Below are 7,500 nucleotides of genomic sequence, written 5' to 3' on the forward strand. Positions count from 1 at the left end.
AGGAGGGAGGAGGAGGAGGAGGAGGAGAAGAAGAAGAAGAAGAAGAAGAAGAAGAAGAAGAAGAAGAAGAAGAAGACTCTTTTGCAAAACTTTCAAACCTGAGGTGGAAAATTTTTATTTAGTCACATATGGCGACATATGTATGACACGTCTTCTCCAAAAGCTATTGGAGTTTCAGAGAAGAATTCCTTAAAAACTTGCCTTTCGTTGTATTATAACCTGAATCGTGGACTTACGAAGAGAATGCAGCTACATATTCTAGAAAGTAATTAAATAATAATAACACCAATAAAATAATCACTAGTCAATATAATATAAACAATGTAACAAATAATGTCAATAAATATTGTTTTCAAATTTTCACACAAATCTGAGGTGCTTAAGTCGATTGGATTAACCCCAGTATAGATTAATACTTTATTTTATCGACCCCAGTGGGATGAAAGGCAAAGTTAACCTCCGTGTGATTTGAACTCGGAGTTCAAAGAGCAGGAGGTAATGCCGTTAAGCATTTTGTCCAACAAAAAATACTTGATCATTTTGTATAGCCACATGCAATGTTAGATACATGCTTCCATAAACAGAATGTTTAAGTTAAAACAATGTTTAGACAATCTTTTTGTTTTTTAATTTTCTATTTTCATTATAGGGACTCCTAGCATGCAATCTTGACCTAATAAATTGGCTTTGATTAACAAATTTATTCAGGTCGAAAGGGTCTCTAACATTATTGACAATAAAATACATTTGACCATATGGGAACACAAGAGACGAGAGATAAATGCTACATTTTTGATAAGTTTTGCCTTTGACTTTTGTATATTAACATTGCAAATGCGAATTTGATAGGGAATTGAATAGTTGTCTTAAATTAAATGGCAAATCTGTATCAGATGGTTACAGACTGTTACGAGGAAACGAGCATTTAGTGAAGTACATCCCGTGTCAACAGTCATTTAACTTGCATTTATCAGTGTCAGTTACAGACAGAACTTTATAACAAGTACAGTTACAATGAGTTTTTCAGTGGTCAGGATTTCTAAAGATCATTCTCGGAGCTCAATTTTTTTATTCTGATGCAATGAGATTGATGTTAAGAGAATAAAGAAATTCTGGTAGATTTAAAACTACATGATAAGAATCGGCAATAGAAGCGTAAGTGTAATAGTTTTTCAATGTCTTCATATTATCATTTGTCAGAATTGTTAGCATGCTGGGCAAAATGCTTAGCGGCGTTTCGTTCGTCCTTACGTTCTGCGTTCAAATTCCGCCGAGGTCGACTTTGCTTTTCATCTTTTGGGGGCGATAAATTAAGTACCAGTTACACACTGGGGTCGATGTAATCGACTTAACCCCTTCCCCTAAATTTCAAGCTTTGTGCCTATAGTAGAAAAGAATATTATTATTATTAAGGTGGCGAGCTGGCAGAAACGTTAGCACGCCGGGCGAAAGACCTAGCGGTATTTCGTCTGTCTTTACGTTCTGAGTTCAAATTCCGCCGAGGTCGATTTTGCCTTTCATCCTTTCGGGGTCGATAAATTAAGTACCAGTTACGCACTGGGGTCGATGTAATCGACTTAATCCCTTTGTCTGTCCTTGTTTGTCCCCTCTATGTTGAGCTCCTTGTGGGCAGTAAAGAAATAAGAATTGTTAGCACGCCAAGCGTCCGTCGCTACGTACTGAGTTCAAATTCCGCCGAGATTGACTTTGCCTTTCAGCCTTTCGGAGTCGATGAAAAAAGTGCCAGTCGAGTACTTGAGTCGATATAATCTTCTATCCTCCCCTTCCCCCAATTTCAGGCCTTGTGCCTGTAGTAGAAAATATTATTAGTAGTAGTAGTAGCGGGACTGGTGGTGGTGGTGGTGGTGGAAATAGTTCCCGGTAATATTGCCCATTGGTGAAATCATTCTCTAAATTTTCGATGCATAGTGAATTGAATTTTCCTTGTTACTGGCATGACAACGGAGAAGAATGTTTATGGTATTACTATGTAGAGTTTTAGCATTAGAAATTCTGCCTACACCAAATAACAGCAACTAATCAGCATCGCACGGAAGTTCTACATGAGAAAAGATATTTTTGTGATGACAATTTAATGCTTGTATTAACATTTAGACGAAAAATTTCGCTGGAATTCCAGATGCTAAATTTTATCAAACATGAGCAGCTACTACAAGACCGCTATGCTCTTCTCTGCGTACTACTGGGAAAATCTGGCGAAAATCAACTCTAAGTATAAAGGTTTCAAGTTTTGTCACTACGGCATTAATTTGGCGGGAGGAGATGAGTCGATTACATCGACCTCACTGTTCAACTGGTACTTAAATGACCCCGAAAGGATGAAAGGCAAAGTTGACATCGGCGGAATTTGAACTCAGAACGTAGCAACGGGCGAAATACCGCTAAGCATTTCGTCCACTGCGCTAACGATTCTGCCAGTTCGCCGCCTTAACCTTAGGTATAATGCTAAATAATTATTTATCACATCTCCCAGCATTCGATCCGCTACTGCGAAAAGATGGCACTAGCACATATTCTGGAAATCACGTCAATATCACGAAGTAGACACCTTTTGGTATTAAGTGAAAATACCTAGCAATATGCGTTTGAATTTGTAGGGATCGGAAGCTTGAAACTTGAGTGTGCTGTGCGGCCCAAATCAAGCAATATTATGACGGTACCAGCTGATGCTGTAGAAAGAGCCATATGGTTATTTTTACCTACATATGACAAGAAACATTGAGTAAAAATATTTTAGTCGAATGCCTGGCGTGTCAATGAATATTAATTCAATTTTATCGATGCCGATTTTTGTTTCAATGATTTCAAATGTAACTTTTTATTTTTTTATTTTTTGGCATCATGTAACCATTTGATATTCTCACTGTAAAAATTTTCAACCGCAGGATCAGTTTTATTTTTATAAACTCTGACATTATCATTTGTAAGACTTTCGATCAAACTGTGTGCGTTGATTGTGCGATGCACATAAAGCCATTCACTGGATATTACAAAGCTATTGGATTTTCTTGTCTTCTTTCATACATGTAATCTTTAAAACGTGCTCTACAACTCTAATGTTCTTGAAGGAGAGCAAAACCGTTGTATATTGGCAACTATCTAAACATATCACCAGAATGCGTCTATCGGTATTCATTCAGGCATTTTTCCTATTCTGAAACATGTTTTGTCTTGTTTTTTTAATCATCATCTTGCATGCGTACTGAAAATTTTTGCCGTGTTGTTAGCACTGAGAAAATCATTGAAACTTGCAGCATCTGCCTTGTACTGAAGCTACACAAGGTAAGAATGAAACAGCTGCCTCCATTATGTCTTACGTTACTGTATATAGTAACGTAAAGATATGCTGTATAATGTGAAAGATACAGTGTATAGGTTCTCTCAGTAGCTTCTCAGATCCATTTACATCATCTTACTCTTCTCTGCCATGATTTACCTCCATTATGCCAAGTGTAATATTGCAGAAAATTACCATAAAGAATTTCTCTTGCCTGGGGATTATCTTCATTTTTCTTAAATTGTTGATTACGTTCGAGCGCCTCTTGTGTATGATTTGGATCAAAAGTAATTATTCGTTAACTGGGCATGTGCATTGGCAAACATTCAACTACAGGATGTCTTTGTTTAATTGGAAACAGAAACAAATCTCTAACAAGCCTCAAAGGCTCTAAATATGTCGGTAGTTTTCAAAATTTATTATTTCATCAGATTGATTTTCAGTACCAACGCCAAAACGTACTAAGATTTGTTTCTTTCTGCAGTGAAATTATTATAAAATGTGATCAACACCTTTGAAAATATACACGTAAAAATATTTTGCTGCCTTACTTGAGGAAAACTTCTCAACATTAATATGTGCTTCGTACCTTTGTAGTGACTATAGATTATTTGGAACGACGCATTGTTTGCCAACACCCTATTTCAAATGCTTGTTTGAACAGTATGACTCCCTTTTTCTCTCTAAGACTTCGGTTACGGTACTATGGATATAAATAAATTCTAATTTCCTTATTGCCCACAAGGGGCTAAACATAGAGGGGACAAAGACAGACAAAGGGATTAAGTCGATTACATCGACCCCAGTGCGTAACTGGTAATTAATTTATAGACCCCGAAAGGATAAAAGGCAAAGTCGACCTCGGCGGAAATTGAACTCAGAACGTAACAACAGACGAAATACCGCTATGTCTTTCGCCCGGCGTGCTAACATTTCTGCCAGCTCGCCGCCCATTAATTCTAATTAATATTTGTGGCCTATGCTCTCTTGGACATTTTTTATTACACTGACCATCCAACATAGCAGGAGAGTTTATAGTATCTCCCCCATGGACCATATATTCAAACTGTAAAGACGTGATGTGTGTAGATTCTTTGAATATGGCAGTTCAGAGCAAACAACATTATCTTTTGTCATGTATTGGATTTATTTTCTATTATGAAAAAAAAATGCGGCAAGGAAGTAGTGCTTATTTTTAAAATTCTATGACACTCTCATAAGCAATAATCTTTTCAAGGATGCTGGATTTGATAACGAAGAGTTGGATAAAGCTTTCAGATTAGAGTAGACTATAAGAAATTTTAAGAAACAAGATTCTTTTTTTTTTTTTCTTTCATTGAGATTAGTCTATAGAATATAATGGAAAGAACTGATCACAAATGTCAATTTGATACATTCTAAAAGGCATCAGAATGATAAATATTTCAAGTGTAGCGTTAAGTAGAGAGAGATAAGCCAAAAAAAGATGTATTGTTTCACATTTACCGAAACCATCACGGTTAGCCAAAAAGGTAGCATTGTATGTGTAAATATCCTAATAATTAATAATGTGTCTACTGAAACTGTATAAGTCTCTTTCAAACGAGGAAAATTGCAATTTTTAATGCAAGAAGTTCAGAGAAAGAATAACACAAAATATAAGGGGTTATGCATCTTGGAAGAACATGTAATTTTACAATAAATTACGATTATTAATGCTAATACAGAACTGAACTGGGCTTTGGAAATTTATTGTTCATTTAGATTCCCAACACTTTAATGTTTGCAAACTTGAATTCTTTCACTTTTCTATGGTGATTCTATATCATTCCATAAGTCAAAAATGTCTCCTGGAAATTTGGTATTGAAATAAACGAAACATTTGTCAGACATCATAACTAATTTATTACAGGCTGAAAGGCGAAATGAAAAGGGTAGCTGCTATGACATATCCTATTAAAGTTCCCCAGCATGGAATATTACTGTTGTATCATAATAAAAGTAATAATAAAAATTATCTGTAACATAGGAAAACGTTGCGAATTTTGGGGAAGAGTATATTTGGTTGTATCGATCGAGGTATTTGATTGAAACTTATTTTATCAACCATAGAAAGCTGACAAAAGAATTAGCCTTAGTTTGGATACCGAGCTCGAACCCCACCAATGCCAACTCTACCCCTTATTCATCATGGGTCGATAAAATAGAATGATAGCCTACTATAGAGCTGCTGATATCAACTAAGCCCCTTACTTAAAACTAATGAACTTGTGCCTAAATTAGAAACCAATGATGTTATAATTAGAGTTGCGTTGTTTTTCATAGCTGTGGCTAAATGTACTCTGGAAGTTCTGTGAGTGTTTTCTTCTTTTCCTTTTGAGAGAGTTGCACTTGTTGAATTTGTTGTTATTAAGCCAACCAGAACCGAGCGGGACTGGTCGACACCGAGTTTTCTTTCTTGTTTTTGTTTTTGTTTTTTTTTGCTCGTCCTACGGGGTAAAATTTTGAGAGACAGAAAAGAGATTTTTTTTAAATCGAAGTAGAATATGCAAAATGGCTCTCACACTTTCGTCCTTGCAGGCTTGGTAACAAGAGAGAAAAGTGTAATTAATACGGAAGGTGAAACTATTGTTAGGGGTCAACGCCTCCTACCACACAACACCACGGTGGCTGTAGTAGCCAACAACAGCAGATGCATTACTAGCCATGACAACATCAATAGTGACAACAACAGCAGCACAGAGCAATAACAACAGCAGCAACAGTGGTAACAGCTACAATATATCAAACAAAGAAACAGCTGCCGCAAAACCACCGCTGTCTGGCACAAAATCATCAGCGGGAGAGAAAAAATTCACAGCTATCACCCTTGTAACAACAAGCAATAGTTGTAACAATGCAATCACTGTCACCACATCAATATTAAGTAATGATATTAACAACAAGAAAGGTAACAACAGTGGTAGGAGAAGTACGTAATTTGCTGGTATTGCAAAAAATTGTTGATTTAGTCCCACTGGATAAACAAAACATCAATATCTTCAAAAAGTAGAAAGGCACATCAATAGACTAGCAAAAAGCTGTACTCACAATACCTCGGCAGATCCTAAACGAACAGGCGAAAGGAAACACTGTTCTATAAAGATATAGAACTGAAGAGACACAGACTTAAACAAATATCTTCAGAGCAATCTCGACTCTGTTTGAAAAAAAAATCTTGGGAGACATATCGTGAGACGGGTACGGGTCAGCTAGTTTAGTTCTATGCTATAGATTAGTATAGTCCCGAGAACGGACTTTCTCAAAGAATGCACTTGTAGATTGGAGCTGGGAGAGAGAAATTTAATTCATTATTAGCCTCTAGGGCCAAGGTAGGAGAAAGAAATTGTCTAAGTGATCAGGATAACTATAGTTTTTGTGAGATTTCCACGAGTAGCACTCGGAAGTCTCCTCGCTTTAGGAGAATTTTCTTTGTTAAACCTTTATACCTATCATATTTGCTCTTGTTTACAGTGTTTTAATCACAAACCCCCTCTTATTCTGTAACCTTGTCCGTGTTTTCTTTTCTATGGGAAGCGCTGGTAGCAAATAAAGAAATCATTATTACTGTTGTTTCTAAGGTGACGAGTTGGCAGAATCGTTAGCACACCGAGCAAAATGCTTCGCGGCATTTCGTCCATCTTTACGTTCTGAGTTCAAATTCTACCGAACTCACTTTTCCTTTCTTCCTACTGGTTATCGACAAGCGCCTACCTGAAAATTTAAGGCTTTGTGCCAATACTTGAAAGGATTATTAATGTTGTTGTTGTTATTATTAGTGTCAGTAGTAGTAGTAACAGTAGTAGCGGCAGCAGTTGTAGCATTAGCAGATGTAACAGAAGAAGAAAAAGATCAACATCTCGTGCAAAAGTATATGTGTATGTATGTGTACACACGAGGGATAGAGAGATAGAGAAAGAGAATATGTGTATGTATGTTTTCAGTTCAATTGAAGACGATTGCGATCGAAATATAAAAAAAAACGTAGTAATCATTTGAAAGTTTCAAGTTCTAATGCAGGAACCAATTAAATTGCTTGTATTTTGTGTATGAAGGATTGGTATTGTTGACAAAACGAGAGAGAATAAAAAGTGAGCGATTGCTCTATCGAACTAATGCACACGATTTTTTTTATTTTCCTTCATTGTGTGTACACTTAGTTCTAAATATTTAAAAGCCTGTTT

This window comes from Octopus bimaculoides, chromosome 8, assembly GCF_001194135.2.
Source record: "Octopus bimaculoides isolate UCB-OBI-ISO-001 chromosome 8, ASM119413v2, whole genome shotgun sequence".
NCBI classification, from domain to species: Eukaryota; Metazoa; Mollusca; class Cephalopoda; order Octopoda; family Octopodidae; genus Octopus; species Octopus bimaculoides.